The 17,659-nt window shown below is 36.3% G+C and overlaps 1 protein-coding gene across 1 annotated transcript in view; it reads left to right on the plus strand.

Moving 5' to 3' along the window:
• Window positions 1–1,285: 1,285 nt before the first annotated feature.
• SPOPL (speckle type BTB/POZ protein like) overlaps window positions 1,286–17,659 on the plus strand; it is a 53,276-nt gene continuing 36,902 nt past the window's right edge. The window contains exon 1 of the mRNA XM_081260803.1: window positions 1,286–1,638. The gene's annotated coding sequence lies outside the window, so the exon portion shown is untranslated. The remainder of the gene's footprint in view (window positions 1,639–17,659) is intronic.

The raw sequence follows: 17,659 nt of genomic DNA on the forward strand, positions 1-17,659 counted from the left end.
TTTGTTGTTGCTGCTGTTTTTGTGGTGCTGGGGATGGAACCAAGGCCTTGCACAAGCTAGGCAAGCACTTTCTGAGGAAGCGCTGTACCACAGTTATATCCCCAGATTTCACTTCCACTTATGTTTTAACTTTTAGAGTTCCTTGGTCTGCATTAACATTCAATCTACTCAACCCAAGGCAACCTTGAACTCTGGTTAAGTCGACCTTATTGCTTTTTGAAAAAGTCTGGTGATGCTTCTATCCCAAGCATGTTGCATCCTAACTACATGAATAATGCTGCCAAGTATTAAAGTGAGGGGTATCTGCCTGTTGTTAAACTCCAGTAATCTTTGAGTGAATTGTCCTTTCTAATCCTCGTTTTTTTTTTTCTTTTCTGTAAGATGGGAGGAATTTCTACCATGAAGTCATATAGAAATTGAGAGGATTAAAGAGAATATACATATATATGCTTTGTACAGTGCTTGTCATATAGTACTTAATTTTTTGTTCCTCTTCTCTTTTTAGGGAAGCTAGGTACGTAATTCGTTGATTGATGCATAAAGTAAAAAGAGGTGAAATCTTTGAGTGAACTCCATGTCAGCACTGGCAAAACAGGAACTTGTGGTCCCTAAAACCTCTTTAGTGAGGTTGACTCCTGTCAGCTAAAAAAGTGTTTCGCCCCATGGGCGGGCTGAATAAAAAAGTTCTATTGTCACCCTTTTCTGTAAACTCTAAACTACTGAAGATACTAGGCGGTCCCTACTTCTCTTCAGGCATCTGCTGAAGTACCAACATCCAGTCCTGGGTTGCTCCAGGTCTTCAGCACGTCCCAACCATCTCCGCAGGCCCTCTCTTCTGGCCCGAGACTTGCAACACATCTCCTCCAGCCGAAAACTGTAGAATTGTTTTGAATTGTCTACCCAGTGTTCTCGATTTTCCGTGGCTGTCTCTGTACAGCTGTCTTGTGTTAAGGTGGTTCCCAGAGTTCTAGGATCGCAACAGGAGCTCTCAAAAGTTGTACCTAGGCTTTCTAGAGACTGCTACAACCCCGTGGGAATCGTGCACAGGTTCCCTTCAGCGGATTAGACAAGTTAGGAGGCCAATATGAGTGGGCTTTTGAGCAAGGAGGAGAAAGTAGAGTGCCGGCAAAGCGAGGCCCGCCCTCTCTGGTCTATGGCTGCCTGGGCCGGCTCCGGGCTCAGTGCCGGGTAGAGGCGGCGGCTTCCAAGACCAGGCGGCGGATCCGGGCCGCCCGGAAGTGCCGGGCGCAGGAAGGAGGCAGGAAGAGCCTCGCGAGCCGCCGCCGCGCACGCGCCTTCCCGGGCTGGGCTGGGACTGGAGTCGTAACTCGGAAGCCGGAGCCCGGACGGGCCCGGGGCGGGGTGGGGGGGCGCGCGGGGGCGGGAGCGGCGGAGGCGGCCGCCCCTGGCGGCGGGTTTGTTTATCCCGGAGAAGAAGTTTAGGAGCGGCAGATAGGGAAGGAGGGTGGACTGGGGCGGAGGGATGCGGCTCGGCAGAGGCGGCCGCCACAGGGACTCGCCGCCATCGCCCCCGCCGCCGCCGCCGTCACAACCTCGGCTCCCGGGGCCCTCTCGGCCGCCGCCTCAGCCGGAGAGCAGCCGCCGCGAGGATTGCTCGCCGTCGCCCCGCAAGTCAGGGTAGGTGCCCCTCCCCCGTCGGGGTCCCAGCGCGGCCCGGGTCGCTCGCTCCTCCCCCTCCCTTCTCCAGGCCGGGCGGCCTTCTCCGGGCCCTTCGCTGCGCCCGCATCCCTCTTGGAACGGGAGCCCGGCTCCTGCGGCGCGCCTTCGGCCTTCACGGGGGTTGCCTCCAGCCCCATCCTCCGCCCCCCGGACCGCCCTCCATCCGGTGTTTCTTACTTCCTCTGGGGATGTCCTCGTCCCTGCTTGGTTTCCCAGCCTCCGCCTACCAATAGCCCCCTTAATTTTCTCCACGACCTCGCCCCTTTTACTCTTGCTGATCTCCCTTCTGTCATACGTGTATCTCCCCCTTTATACCTTCTTTTCTTGCCCGTCCTGCCCTGAGGGAGAAACTGGCCCCGCCGCCCCACAGCGTCCACCTCCATACCTCCTCATCCCAGGCACGGACCCTTGAAAGTATCGTCCTTTTAGCTCCTTTTAGAGTGCGTTCTCAGCTTTCCAGACCACTCAATGCCTCTACCCAGTGGTCTTGTCCTCAATCTCCAAACACATTTGCCATCTCATAAATTCTCACTTTTATAAGGGTACATTAAGCTAACAGTGTGGTTCAGGGGTCCAAGTCTTGAAGAACCAAATTTGACTCTGCTTTGCTCTCTTGCTGCTACCCTTTTCCCTAATTCTTCCTCTCGGATCTGTTTTTGTGCACTGACTAACATAAAGGAAAGGGGTAGTAGAATTTTCTCCCTCAAAGCAGTCATAGAGCCCAGCAGAAATAAGATTAATCTTCTGCTTATCTTAACTTTTTGCTTAATCTTCCAAAACCAAGACCGTGAACATTATCATTAAGCCCTCTGCCATCCTTTTGAAGCTCCTGATGCTTTTTTTTTTTTGTCTGTATTTGCATAATCCTGGGCCTAGTTTGCCCCAATATAATACTCTTCTTCCTTATAATGGAATCTTGGTTCTTGGATAGGAAACTGAAGGAGTAAAAGGATTATACCTTAGAAAATTACATCTCTTCACCATGATGGAACTGGTGGGATATTTCAGATTATCCCATCGTTCTTGAAAGAAATGTTGCCTGGTGGTTAAGGGCTCAGATTTTATAGTGTAATTGTCAAGATTTAAACCTCTACTCTACCACCTTCCAGCTCTGGCTTTGGGCAAATTATTTAACTTCTCAGGGCTTTAGTATTCTTGAACTATAAAATGGGATGGTTCTCATAGGGCAGTAAGGATTGCACATGTTAATACAAATAAAGTACTTAGAACAGTGGCTCATTAATAAATATTAGCTTCTTAGCTTGACCGGATTTGGCTATTAGGTTAATTTTGAGAGGAAGGTGAGAATGGAATGCTGTTTTCTTACTCTTATTTGACACCCTTTCTGGTGTTACGATTATTTCATTACTGTATGAATTAATTTCTCTTTATTTGAAAAAGGCAAGATTTTAGCTCCCTATTTTCTGTTTTTAATTTTGTACTGGGGAATTGAACCCAAGGGCACTTTACTACTGATCTACATCCCCAGCCCTTTTTATTTTTTTATTTTGAGACTGGGTCTTTTTAAATTGCTGGCCTCGAACTTGTGATACTCCTGCCTTGGCCTCCCAAGTCTCTGGGATTATAGGCTTGCATTACCCAGTGGAGGGCTAGCTCTTGGTTTTCAAGTGAATTGTCGGGCTACAGATAAGTCACTTCTTATTTTGTTTCTCTATTTGGAAGTTGTAAAATTTTAACTTCACTTTGAGAATAAGTGAGAAGTTGAAGTATGTAGCAGATTTGTCATACTGGAAAATGAAGATTTTATGCATAGCAATTTTAGTATTGGAAGTGAAATATTCAAAGCTGGTGGGTATCTGTCTTTTATCTTGAATCATTGCAGGAGAAAGCTTTGTCTTCATTTAGAAGACTGGTACTTTTTCTCAAAACCTGTTATGTTCTTTGACATTCACATACTTTAGCTCAGTATTTATCAGATTTTATTAACTTGTTAAAATGCTGTATTGCCATATTTGCTTTCCTCCTGTGCATCATTATTTACTTAATACATTTTTATATGATTTACTTAAAATCTAAGTAGGTATTATTTACTTCAGTGTTCTAAATAGTAAAATCTGAAATATCAATTTAGCATCCTAGTTACATGTAAAATGGGTACATAATTATCAAAATAAACATGTTTACCATTTATAACCTAAAATCATTTTTGTACTGCCTGGCGCTGTGTACTTTGGGTGATACTGCCTTTGCTAAGGCTGTTTCTTGGCCTAAAGTATCCTTTGCTCTCTCCTGGGTATCCATATTCTACCTGTCTTCTACCTTGTACTACTGCATAATTCATGCCAACATTGTTTTTTTTTTGTTGTTGTTGTTGTAGTTGTTCCTTTGTTGCCTAGTGTCTGCATTCTGCATTTTTGGCTTTGAATGGTATAGGCAGCACAGCTTGAAGAAAATGACTTTCCTAGAAATGGACTCTTGAAGTTTATAGAAACTTTGAAGTGGTAGAATAAAATTGACCTTTAGTGCAGAATTGCATTTCATTAGTTTTTTGGTTTTGTAAATATACATTCTCTCCAAAAGTATTTAATGAGCATCTGCTGTATGCTAGGCACTAGGGATACAAGAGAGTGGCCCTTCTTAGTCATAGTCCCAGTAAAAATCAAGTTATATTACTTACTTTGCTATGTACCTTTCATGATACTAGTTGTATACCATTTTTGAGACAAATGAGTAAATAGTAACCCAAATGAGTTTTCATAGTCCATAATTCCCGTGGGACCCTGGTGGGAAACAGCTCTATCAGGGAATAATAATAATACACACTCTGCTTTTTTGTAATTTATATTCTAGTATGGCATTGACAAACAGAAAAAATTTAAGTGAGAACTGTTAATGATAATGATAACTGCTAACAGAACACTGCACCAAGCACTGTCAAATTTTATATATTCATTTAAACTCATAGTAAATTTTTAAAGAAGGCTTTGTTAATACCACCATTTTACAAATGAGGACTTTGGAAAACAGATTACTTAACTACCACAAAATCTTAAGTTCATTAAGCAATGCAGCCGGGCAGTATGGCTCTAGAGTCTATTACCCTTAGACCTGTCACTTTCTTGTCTGCTTTGTAAAATTCTTTACCTTTTTGAAAATCCTGTTTTTAATGGAACAATGGACTTTTCCTGTCTTTTTAGGTGTTTTTTTTTTTTAAGATCAATAAAGAAGATATAACTTTTCTAAAGCACTTGGTACCCAGTTTTATCTCAAGCCTTATGGCCAGATATTGAAGGCATTTATATTTCATCTACTCACTGTTTCCTGAGTTGGATTTGCTTGCTTAGCAAAAATTATTGAACAATTCATCTGTGTCATGTACTTTGCTAGGTTCTGGTGACATATGATAATGAAAAGAGGGCAACTGAATTCGTGGAGACAAAAGTCAGTGGGGAAATAAAGAAATTAAACAAAAAAATAATAATTAGATGATAACTGCTATAAAGGAAAATCATTTAAATAATGAAAGCCCACTCATCCTTAAGAGAATGTTTCTCTGAAGAGATAATTTTAGTCTGAAACCTAAAAGGTGAAGGGTAGTTACCCAAGTGACACTGGCTATTTCAATTTTCTAGAATTGGAAGGTTCAATAGAGACTGAACCTTACCACAGGGTGGTTTATCTGAAATGAGGCCAAAGCAGATCACAATGGCCAAAATCCATGGTAAGCATTTTGTACTTAACCCTAAGGGCAACAGGAAGCCACTGTTTAATAACTGAATAAATTACACAGATTTTTGCATGAAAAACATCACTTGACTGCTCTGCAGAGCACAGATTGGAGAGAAGCAAGTGTAAATGCAGAGACCCCGATTTAGACCTGTGCTTATCAAACTTAACTGTGTGAAGGACCAATTCTGTTTGAATTTCCAGTTTGTACTAGTACTTTAGTGACCTATAAAATGTATGTTTTGATCTGTCAAATTGTTATATAAAGTTTCTAAACTTTGTGGGCCAGTATTAGTTCACAGACTACACTTTGAATAACTTTGAGTTCAGCTATTAAAGAGTAATCTAGAGGACTGGGAATGTTTCTTAGAGCGCTTGCCTGTCATGCACAAGGACCTGTGTGTTCCATGTGTGGTACCACCATAAAAAAAGAAAATAGGTAGGAGATTATGATGGAATCTTTAGTCCAGGATGACAGTCATAGACTTAACAAATATTTGTGAGGTAAAATTGATAGAATTTCTGATACTTAAGATTAGATTAGGAGCCTAGGGAAAGGAGAAAGCTGATTTCCATAGATAGTTTTTTTTTTTTTTTAACCTAAGTTAGGAAATATTGGAGGAGGTTGTATGGTAGTATCAAGAAAGGGGGGAAGTAAAGCTCATGGAGTTTAAAAGAGGGAGACAGACAAGTGGAGATGTCTAATAACAGTTGCATATGTAAGTTTGGAGCTCAGGAAAGAGATTTGGACTTTAAGTTTGGGAAGTCAGCCTATAGTTTATCATTGAAGCCTTGAAGTAGGAAATGAGTTGCCTGAGTGGGGGGGGGGGAACCAGAAGATAAGGCAGCTTTGGTCTAAACCCAGTGAATCTTCCACATTTAAACATAGGAAAAAGGAAATGAAACAAAGGATATTGAGAAGGAGTAGCTAGAGACTAGAGGAGATTTTCCTTTGCATTACTGAAGCTATGGCAGTAAACTGTTTGAAAGGGGCAAGAGTGGGCAGTCAACTATTTTGAACACAGCTGAAAAATCACGTAAATTTTGGACTCAAGAATACACATTGGATTTAGCAACATGGAGAAAATTTTGTATTTCTCATTAGTCCATCCATAAACCATTTGATGATGAATTTTGTTTTAATCTGCCAAAGCTAAATCCTGAATTTAGAATAAAATTATCATATCTATAGCATGAGCTATATTTTCCTTCCTTAGCTCAGCCCCATGTTTTCTGTTTATAACCATCTGGATATTCTATAAGTATCTCAAACTTTTTTCCACACAATGTATTCATTCAGACTATCGTTTTTAAAGATTTCACTATCATACACTGGATTCTAGACTTTTAGGTATGTGATTAGAAATCAGAGTCTAGGCAGTTAACTATTAGTTATTCTATTGCAAATAGTGCTGTTATATCAATTTATTTGCATGGCCTCTTAGATGCAGAGAAGGGGCACTGGGGAAGACTTTCAAAGGAAAATGACACTAGGGCAGAGTGTTTCTGAAAGGCAGTTTAAACTTAGGTGGAGACAGCAGTGCAGTACTAGAGGAACTTAAAGAAATGATATTTCAGTTATTCTGAAAGCATGCACAGACAAGAATTGTGGATACTGTAAGTGACAAAACCTTAATTGGTGTAGTTAAGTTCCCATAGAAAATAGTGAGATAGAAGGGAAAATGATGTTAATAATAGATTGTTACAGCATAGTAAATGAAAGTTCTAGAAGGAAGGTATAGGCTTTAAAGTAAAAGAAGAGTAGACTATCAAAACCTGCTACTGAAATGTTTTGTTGAGTTATTTTAGAAGCATTTTTATATTATTCTAATCTAAGGTAGTCTTCCTTAAATTTTATGTTAAAAAATTATAACTTTAAAAATTTTGTTTTACAAGTTATTTATTTATTCATTGCTGCTGGGAATTGAACCCAGGGGCACTTTAACCCTGAGATACATCTCAGCCCCTTGTATTTAATTTAATCTTAATTTTTGTTGTTGTTTTAAGATGGGGTTTCACTTAAGTTTTTAAGGTTGGTCTTGAACCTGTTGTTCCTGCCTCAGCCTCCCAAGTTGCTGAGATTGCAAGGCATGTACCACCCTGCCCGGCTCTTTGTGGTTCTTACTAGTTGTCAATTTTTAATATTATATTCTAAATCATGTAATATAACTGAGATTGGACTTTACATAGGCAAAGGCTAGCAGATTTAAACAGTTTCTGATCTTAAATAAAATCACATTACTTCAAACTATGATTGGAATTGGTCTGCATACACCTGAAGAAAAAAGTACAATGGAAAAATACATCTGTGCAATATGAGTGTATTTATAAAATATGTCTACCCTTCTTTGGATTATTGTGTTTGTTTACATTCTATATTAGATAAAAGATAAATATAGTTAAGTATAACAATTACAAAAGTTTCATTCTCTTAATAGTTAATGCAGATCTGAAAGGTTGTAGTGAACTAAAAAAGTACTAACAAGCTTTTAAAATATAACTTGAGGTTTGTTAATAAAGAAGGAACCATTGTTATTTGGTCTGGGTGTATTTTCTGAAGCAGATTTATTTGTTTTTATCTTGTATAAAATACACTTATACCTCTCCTTCCTTGCCCTGTACTCCAAGTAATTGATTTTTTTTTAAATAGACTTAATTATTTTAAAAGCTATGTTAGATTCATAGCAAACTTGAGTAAAAGCTACAAAGATTTCTCAAATAACTCTCTGCGTCCACACATTCATTACATCCCTCGTTATAACAATGATATACCAGAGTGGTACATTTGTTACAGTGATAAATCTATTGATGTATTGTTATCACCAGTCTATAGTTTACATTAGGATTCACTCTTGGTGTTATGTATTCTATGAATTTGGGCAGATTTATTATGGTGTGTGTCATTCAAAGTAGTTTCCTGACCTAAAAGTCCTCTTTGCCACCTGTTTATCTTTCTCCCATTACAATGGCCATAGGCCCCTAATACCTAATTACTATTTATGTTTTTTACTGTTTTGTATTTTAACAAATGTGATAGAGATGAAGTCATAATACATGTATCCTTTTCAGAGTAGCTTTTTTTCACTTAGTACAAGTTTTCTCCATATTATTTTTATGGCTTGATAGTTTATTTCTTTTTAATGCTGAACAATATTCCATTATCTGGATGTACCACAGTTTGTTTATTGTATTACAGAACATCTTGATTACCTCAAAGTTTTAGCAGTTATGAATAAAGCTGCTGTGAACTAGCTGATCTTTTTTATGAAGACAGATTTTTATCTCCTTTGATTGGATGGTATAGTAAGAATATATTTAGTTTTATAAGAAGCTGCTCAACTGTCGTCCAAAATAGTTGTGCCATTTGGCATTCCCACCAGCAATGTATGAGAGACTTCCTTTTGTTCCACATCTGCATCAGCAATTGGTGTTAGTGTTCTGGATTTGGCCACTATAATAGGTATATGGTATATCACATTGTTTTAATTTGCATCTCCTTGATGACAGATGAGGTGAAGCTTCTTTTCATGTGCTTGTTTTACTGTATTTATATCTTCTTTGGTGTAGTGTCTATTAAGGAAGTTCCTATTTTTCAGTTGATTTGTTTTCCTATTGCTGAGATTGAAGATATATATATATATATATATAGTCTTTTATCAGGTATGTCTTTTACTGTAAGTATTTTCTCCCAGTCTGTGGCTTGTCTTCATTCTTTTGCAGAGGAGGAAATTTTAATTTTTATAAAGATTAGCTTATCAATTAATTGATGTCTTGTGCTTTTAGTTTTATCTCTAAAAAGTTACCACCAAATCCAAGTTCATTTGGATTTTCTCCTCTGTTGTCTTGTAGGAGTTTTATAGTTTTGCATTTTACAGTTAGGTGTATCTATGATCTATTTTGAGTTAGTTTTTATGAAAGGTATAAAAAAGTCTGTGTCTGGATTTTTTTTTTTTCTTATGTGAATGTTCAGTAGTTTTGTTATAGGGGAAAGGTGTCTCCAAGAGTTCCAGGAGAGAAAGGGGGAACTTGACAGAGGACTAGTGAGGGTTATTAGTTTACATGATAGAAAAGAATTTATTCATGTATCAGGTAGAGGAATAGACAGATTTAGGAAAGTAGATACATTTTCAAGGGAAAATGTGGGCCTTCTCAATGCCTGTGAGGTAAAGCAAGGAATACACATTCATGGGAGAATATGGGCCATCTCAAAAGTGAGAGAAATGGTTTTGGGGTTCTCCAGTTGTCTTTTAAAGGAAACTTGGTGAGGGGTGGGTATGGGGAAGTATATAGGAATGATATCGGTTTGGTGATGTCAGGATGGTTTCTGTGGTCTGGTCAATCTCAGGATTCTGATATGGTGGTGTTCATCATCTTATTTCCTTGTGGTTTCTTTATGTCTCCTTTCTACTTATTTCTTTGGGTCCAGCACCATTTGTTGAAAGGACTATTGTGATATAATGTGAAATTTAGCTTCTTTGTCTCCTGTTTTGTCATATAGCTCCTAGAACACTTGGAATTTCCTGAGTGGTAGAATATCTTTTTTTTTCCCCTCATAATGAGCCCCTTTGATAACTTCTGAATATATGCTAATGAGGTTACTGAGAGTGGGCTCCCTTAGATAGCCTAAGGATGGGGCCAGTCACCGAAAGAAGTGCTGAGCAGATTGAATGATTAGCGCTTTCAGCCTCATCCACTTGACCTCTGGGAAGTGTGTGTGAGATAGGCTGAAGATCAAGCTCTGAAAATTCCTTTTTTAAAAATTTTTAAACTTTTTGAAAATTCTTGAATAATATTTGATCCCTTAACCCATGAGATCTGATGCTCTATTTAGATAGTGCCAGAATTGAATTATTTATAAAACATTGAGCTGTTGTCTACTGGTGAATTGGTGTCTGGGAGGTCACCTAAATAAATGCTTTTTGTTGAGCATGAGAGCATACAAGTTTGTTTTTTCCTCTTACAACTGTATTTGCTACATTGTATTTCCTTTGGTTCTCTGTCAAAGATCAGTTGATCATTTGTTCTATTTCTGGGATCGCTGCTCTATTCCATTGATCTATATGTATTCTCTTCCACCAATATCACACTGTCCTGATTATTATGAATTATAGTAAATCTTAAAGTTGGTAGTGTCAGTCCTCCAACTAAGTTCTCTTGTAGTGTTCTGTTGACTGTTTGGGGTCTTTTGACTCTTGACATAAATTTTAGAGTCAGTATCCACAAAATAACTTGCTGGGATTTCAACTAGAATTCATTGAATCTGTAGATCAGTTGGAAAAAACTGACATTTTGACACTTTGTCTTTCTGCCTTTTGATATGGAATATCTCTCCATTTATATAGTTCTTTGATTTATTTCATCAGAATTTTGTGATTTCCACATAGATCTTGTACACATTTTGTTAGATATGTATCTAACAAATATTTCAATTTTGGGGGTGCTAATGTACATGATACAGTATTTTTAATTTCAGATCCTACTTGTTCATTGCTGGGTATTTAGGAAGGTAATTGATTTTGGCATATTAACTTTATGTCCAGCAACATTGCTGTAGTCACTAATTCCAGTAGGTTTTTACTGATTCATCTGTGAACAGTTTTATTTCCTTCTTCCCAATCTTTATCCCCTCTGCCCCAACCTTTTTCTTGTATTTTTGTATTAGCTAAGCCTCTCTGTACAATGTAGAAAAAAAGCAGTGGTAAGAGGGGACATCTTTCCCTTCTTCCTGAATTTACTGGAAAGCTTCAATTTCTTACCAAGTATGATGTTAACTAGGTTATTTTGTAGTTTTTTTGTTTGGTTGGCTTTTTTTAAAAATCAAGCTGAGAAAGTTTCCCCTATTTCCTAGTGTTAAAGATGAAGGGGCATTTAATTTTGTCAAATATTTTTTCTGTATCTATTATATGATCATGAAATTTTCCTTATTTGGTCTGTTGATATATCAGGTGATAAATTATATTAATTAACCTCCAGATACTGAATTAGCCAGTATTCCCAGGATAAATTCCACTTAGTTGTGATACCCAAGTTTTTAAAATATATTTTTAGATTTGATTTGCTAATATTTTGTTGAGGAATTTCTCTCTGTTCATGAGAGATATTTATTAGTACTTTTCTTGTTAATGTCTTCGGTTTTAATATTCATACAATGAATTAGGAAGTATTATCTTTCTTTCAATCTTCTAAAAGAGTTTGTAGGGAATTGATAAAAATTTCTTCTTTAAAAATCTGGTGGAATTCACCAGTAAACCCATCTGAGTTTGGTGTTTTCTGTTTTGATAGGTTATTCATTATTTATTCAGTTTCTTTAGATTTAGACACATCTTGGTGGTCTATTTTTTCTTTTCTTTTTTTCTTTTTTTTTTTTTTTTTTTTTGGTAGTACTGAGGATTTAACCCAGGCCTTGTGCATGTGTCTCTCACTTTTTCTTGGTTAGCTTGGCTAGAAGCTTTTTGTTTTTTTTAAAAAAAAAACAAAAACCAAAAAACAAAAACCAACAACTTTTGTTTTCATTGATTTTTTTTCTCCTTTTGATTTCCTGTTTTTAATTTTAGTGATTTCTCCTCTAATCTTTATTTTTTTCTTCTACTACTTTTGTGTTTAATTTACTTCTCTTCTAGTTTCCTGATGTGGAAGTTTAGATGATTTATTAAATTATTTTCTTTTTTAATAACCATTGTCCCTTGATATCTATGGGGGATTCATCTTAGGATCTACTGTGAATAACAGAATTGTGAATGCTCGTGTCCCTTATATAAAATAGCATAGTAATTCACATAATCTATACACATTCTTCTGTGTACTCTACATCAACTCCAGATTACTTATAATACCTGATATGAGGTAAATTCTTTTTTTAATTCCATGCTAGGGATTGAAAGTTGGTGGTGCTGAACTAATGAGTGACAATCCCTAGCCCTTTTTATTTTTTGTTTTGAGATAGGGTCTCCCTAAATTGCTGGGACTGTCCTTGAACTTGAAATCCTCCTGCCTTAGTCTCTTTGAGTTGCTGGGATTATAGGTGATGTGCCACCATGCACAATGTAAATCCTATATAAATAGTTGGTATACTGTATTGTTTAAGGGATAAATGACAATAAGAAAAAATACTATGGGGCTGGCGATGTGGCTCAAGCGGTAGCGCACTTGCCTAGCGTGCGTGCGGCCCGGGTTCGATCCTCAGCACCACATACAAACGAAGATGTTGTGTCCGCCGAGAACTAAGAATAAATAAATGTTAAAATTCTCTCTCTCTCTGTCCCCCTCTCTCTCACTCTCTCTTTAAAAAAAAAAAGAAAAAATACTATAATATTCAGTGTAGATGCAGTTTTTCCCCCCAATTTGTGCTTGGTTAAGTCTACAAATTTGTGGAACCCATGGATGCAGAGAGCCAACTATATGCCTCTGTCATTACTAATTTCCCTCAAACTCTGCTTTTGCTGCACCTCACAAATTTTAATAAGCTTTGTTTTCATTTTCATTTAGTTTAAAATATTTTTATATTTCTCAGTTTCTTCTTTGACCCTTGTGTTATTTAGAAATGTGTTATTTAACCTCCAAGTATTTGTACATGTGTCTCTCACTACCTATTTTATTAATTTCTATTTTAATACTGTTGTTATTAAGTTATATTTAATAATATAATTTTTATTTTAATACTGTTGTGCTGAGAGCAGATGGTATTTCTTAAGATGTGTTTTTGGCCCAGGATGTCATCTCTTGGCCATTGTTCCATGTGTGCTTGAGAAAAACATTTATTCTATTGTTTTTGGATAAAGTAGTCTATAGATACACATTATATTCCAGTTAATTGATGGTGCTGTTGAGTTCATCTTATTTCCTAACTAATTTCTTCCTGCTGGATCTGCTCATTTCTGTTAGCAGAGTCCTTGTGTGTTGATATATTTCTCTTTACAATTCTATCAGTTTTTGCCTCCCATATTTTGATGCTCTGTTGTTAGATGCATGCATATTAAGGATCTAATTTTTTTATTTATTTGTGAGAATTGACTCCTTTATCATTATATAATACCCCCTTTTATGTCTAACAAAATAACTGATTTTAAAAGTAAATATTAAAGTACTCCAAGTATTTTTTTCAACTGTCATTTGGATGCAACTTTTATTTATTTATTTATTTTTTTGGTTTAGGGCGAATTTCCTTGAAAGGTAAATAGTTTTCATGCTGCAAGACAAAAAATAAAAATAAATTAAACAGTGAATATAAACTTGTTTTGAAATTGCTAAGAAAAGTACAAATACAACAAACACTTAAATGAATTGCGTTTCATAAATTGAATTCAATTTTGGGTTGGCATCTCTTAGGATAAGTTTAAACTTTTAAGTTCACAAATTCAACATCACAATTAAGTTTAATATGTCTAGTTTTACTGGAAAAGCTTTAGTGGAGCATAGATACTTAAGTAGAGTAAGTCCATCTTTTAAAACATGAAAATTTTAATTTGAGCATTTTTATCAATGGCATTTGAGAACTGGCTTGAATTAAGTAGTATTGTGGTTTATGCTTTATTGTTGTTCATTTTTATGTTCTAACTTGTCTGGTTTATTTTTATTGTTGTTTTATTTGCCTCCCCTTCCCAAGTCTTTTATGAACAAAAATGTCCTTCTCAACTTGTATGGTGAAATCAGTATTTTTTTCTTAAGAGTTTGTTTGAACATGATCCTGGTTTATCCTAACCAGGTTAACTTGAAAATGAGCCTGAGAAATTAATAACTTACTATGGTATAAATATAGCTTTGCACTAAATTTCCTCATAAATCATTTTAATTAAAAGGAAAGACATGTCCTTTTTATTTTTATTTGTTTTTTTAATATATATTTTTACAATACTAGGAATTGAACTCAGTTGCTCCCTACCACTGACCTATATTCCCAGCCCTTTTTTTCATACTGGGTGTTTAACCCAGGGGTACTTTACTACTAAGCCACATCCACGGCCCTTTTTATTTTTTATTTTGAGGCAGGGTCTCACTAAGTTGCTGAAGGCCTTGCTAAATTGAAGAGACTCTCCTCAAACTTGATTCTCCAGTCGTGGCTTCCCAAGTTGGTAGGATTAAAGGCATGAACCACTGCTCCTGACTCCTTTTTATTTTTTATTTAAGACAGGGTCTCAGGCTGGAACTGTAACTCAGTGGCAGAGCACTTGCCCAGCATGCATGAGGCACTGGGTTTGAACCTCAGCACCACATAAAAATAAACAAATAAAGGCATACTGTCCATCTACAACTACAAAAAAAAAAGTGTTTAAAAAAAAAAAAAAGACGGGGCCTCCTGTGGCTGGTTTTGGATTTGTGATCCTCCTGCCTCAGCCTCCTAAATTCTAGGGATTATACATATGTGCCCTGGTGCCCAGAAAAACACATATAAAATATCTTGAATTATAATAGCTTGTCAATTACCAGATGCATTATTATTTTATGGACCTAAATAGAGAACACTGTGAATTTCCAATTGTTAGATGCTATCTATTTCAGAAATGTTAAAATGTGACAAAATAGATGTCTTAGAATTGGTGAAACATAGAATTAATACTGCCTTATTTTAGGATTGTCACTCAAGATCTTCAGAACAACCAAACTCCCAATGTGGAGTGAAGTCAGGACAAATTTTGCTCAAGAACTTTCCAAGCACCATATCATAGAGGTTAAGAGCATATGCAACCATCCTGCAGTTTAACAGACTTTTGACTTTAGGCTGGTTATTTCGTCATGGTTTTCTCCTTTGTAAAATTGAAATGATGATTGTACCACCTCCTAAGGTTATGATAACTAAATGAATTATATTTATATTTAAACTAGTACTTCCCATGCAGTTAAGTTTTTGTATATTTTGTTAATTAAAAATATTCATGCCCAAGGTATACAAGTAGATGATTACTTAAAGGAAGAGGAAAAGGACCTTATCAAATGGTTCTTTCATATTTTGTGCACACAATAAAATACTTTCTTGATTTGTCTTTTAAAACTAATGTAAGATTGTAGCCTTTACAATTCTGACATCAAAGTTATATTTTTATTTTCATTAAAAATAATACTGTGAATGTTTTCTCTGATATAAGGAGGCTGATTCATAGTGGGGTTGGGAGGGGAAGCATGTGAAGATTAGATGAATTCTAGATAGGGCAAAGGAAGGGAGGGGGCGGGTAAGAGGAGGTGTAAGAAAGATGGTGGAATGAGATGGACATCATTTCCCTAAGTACAAGTATAAAGACAGGAATGGTTTGAGTATACTTTGTATGCAACCAGAGATATTAAAAAAATGTGCTCCATATGTATATTATGAATTATAATGCATTCTGTTGTCATAGGTAACAAATTAGAATAAAAAATTTTAAAAATAATATTATGTAAAGGTTCTGCTGAGATCTGGTTTCCTTTTTATCTCTGATAATACTGATTTAGTCAGAATATTAATGAGCTATGGTAGTGATCTTAACCTTGATTGGCTTAAGATTTTTGTCAACTTCATAAGGAACTCATTCGTGAGTAATTTTGAAGTGTTTCAATATTGCAGACGTTTAGTTTTAGTTAAAACATACCACTTTTGTCTTGTGGTATATGTAAAGAAAGGTATTATTGAGGCTGTTTTTATTTTAATGGTTTTCTATGCACATGACTTTGGTTTGTCTTTTTTTTTTTAGATTATTCTTTTTTTTAAATTTTTTTATTGGTTGTTCAAAACATTACATAGTTCTTGATATATCATATTTCACACTTTGATTCAAGTGGGTTATGAACTCCCATTTTTACCCCGTATACAGATTGCAGAGTCACATCAGTTACACTTCCACTGATTTACATATTGCCATACTAGTGTCTGTTGTATTCTGCTGCCTTTCCTATCCTCTACTATCCCCCCTCCCCTCCCCTCCCCTCCCCTCCTCTCTCTCTATCCCCTCTACTGTAATTAATTTCTCCTCCTTGTATTATTTTTCCCTTTCCCCTCACTTCCTCTTGTATATAATTTTGTATAACCCTGAGGGTCTCCGATTTAAAGTCTTGTCATATTCCTTGGTAATAGCTTAAGTCCCTACTTTGAACTTCTTGATTTTTTCCCCCATTCCTATTTTTTACTTTTCCCCCATTGTGTTTTTTTTTTTATTGAGGGGTAATAGCATTAATTTACTTTACAGATATTTATTGACCAGTTATTAAATTCCAATTTCTGTGTTTATAATGATGAATTCACTCTTTGGGCTTTATAAATAGTTTCTTAGTTATTGAGTACTTAGGCATGGTGCTGAGTAAAATACATACACATACATGCACACACCCACACACACTGCCTCTTTGTTTTAATCATCCTAACTACCCTACTAGGGTAGGTATGCTTCTCAACTATTTCTGCAAAGTAAATGGCAGAGAAGAGAAACTGTTGGAGATGAAAAAGGAGGTATAGATCTTAGTGTGGTCAGGTTGGTGTGGGAAGGGGTCGAGACCTTTGATATTAAAATTCTTTTAAAATTTTTTCAAAACTGAAAAAAAATTCACTTTTGCATTGTATTGTCTTAATATAGTCTTCTTGGTTTTAATACCAAAATGTTTTAAATTAGCATGAGAATAGACTTAAATGTGTTCAGTTTTACTGGGTAAGGTATAGGCAATGGGAACAAGACTTTATTATAAACTTCAAGGTATTGGGGTTGCTTATTTATTTATTAAATATGTCTACTTTTTTCAGTAAACTTTGAAATATAATATCCATTCAAAGACATGTACATCATAATATAGCATGTATAGTCTATTCTGGTTTCTTACCCTGATTATATGTCATTGTGATCAGCCGTGTCGTGAGTAGCAGTAGCATATTCACTCTCCTTTTATAGTATTCCATTGTATGACTGTGTATATATGTCATAATTTATCCATTCTCTTGATGGATAATCTAGGTTGTTCCAGTTTGGAGCTATAATGAATAGGGCATTATATAATATTTTTATATTCCTGTACCTGTCTTTGGGTGCACAGATATACATTTCTCTAGGGAATGTATCTAGTAGTATAATTGTTGGGCTGTATATATGCTTTTGTTCATTTTTAGTATATATTCCCCAATGATTATCAAAATTATAATCTTCTAAATAGTGGATTAGAGTTGTAATTGTCCCACACACTCTGCAACATTTGCTTGGTGTTGTGTCTGATTCTTTAGCTATTCTGGTGGGTGTTAAAGGGGTAGTACATGGTGAGTAGGTTGTTTTCTTTAAATAAACACCATATTCCTTTTCCCATGGACACTTCCCATGTACACACACAGTGAAAGTGGAATAGA

The sequence above is a fragment of the Spermophilus citellus genome (genome assembly GCF_964194105.1).
Source record: "Spermophilus citellus genome assembly, chromosome: 11".
NCBI lineage: Eukaryota > Metazoa > Chordata > Mammalia > Rodentia > Sciuridae > Spermophilus > Spermophilus citellus.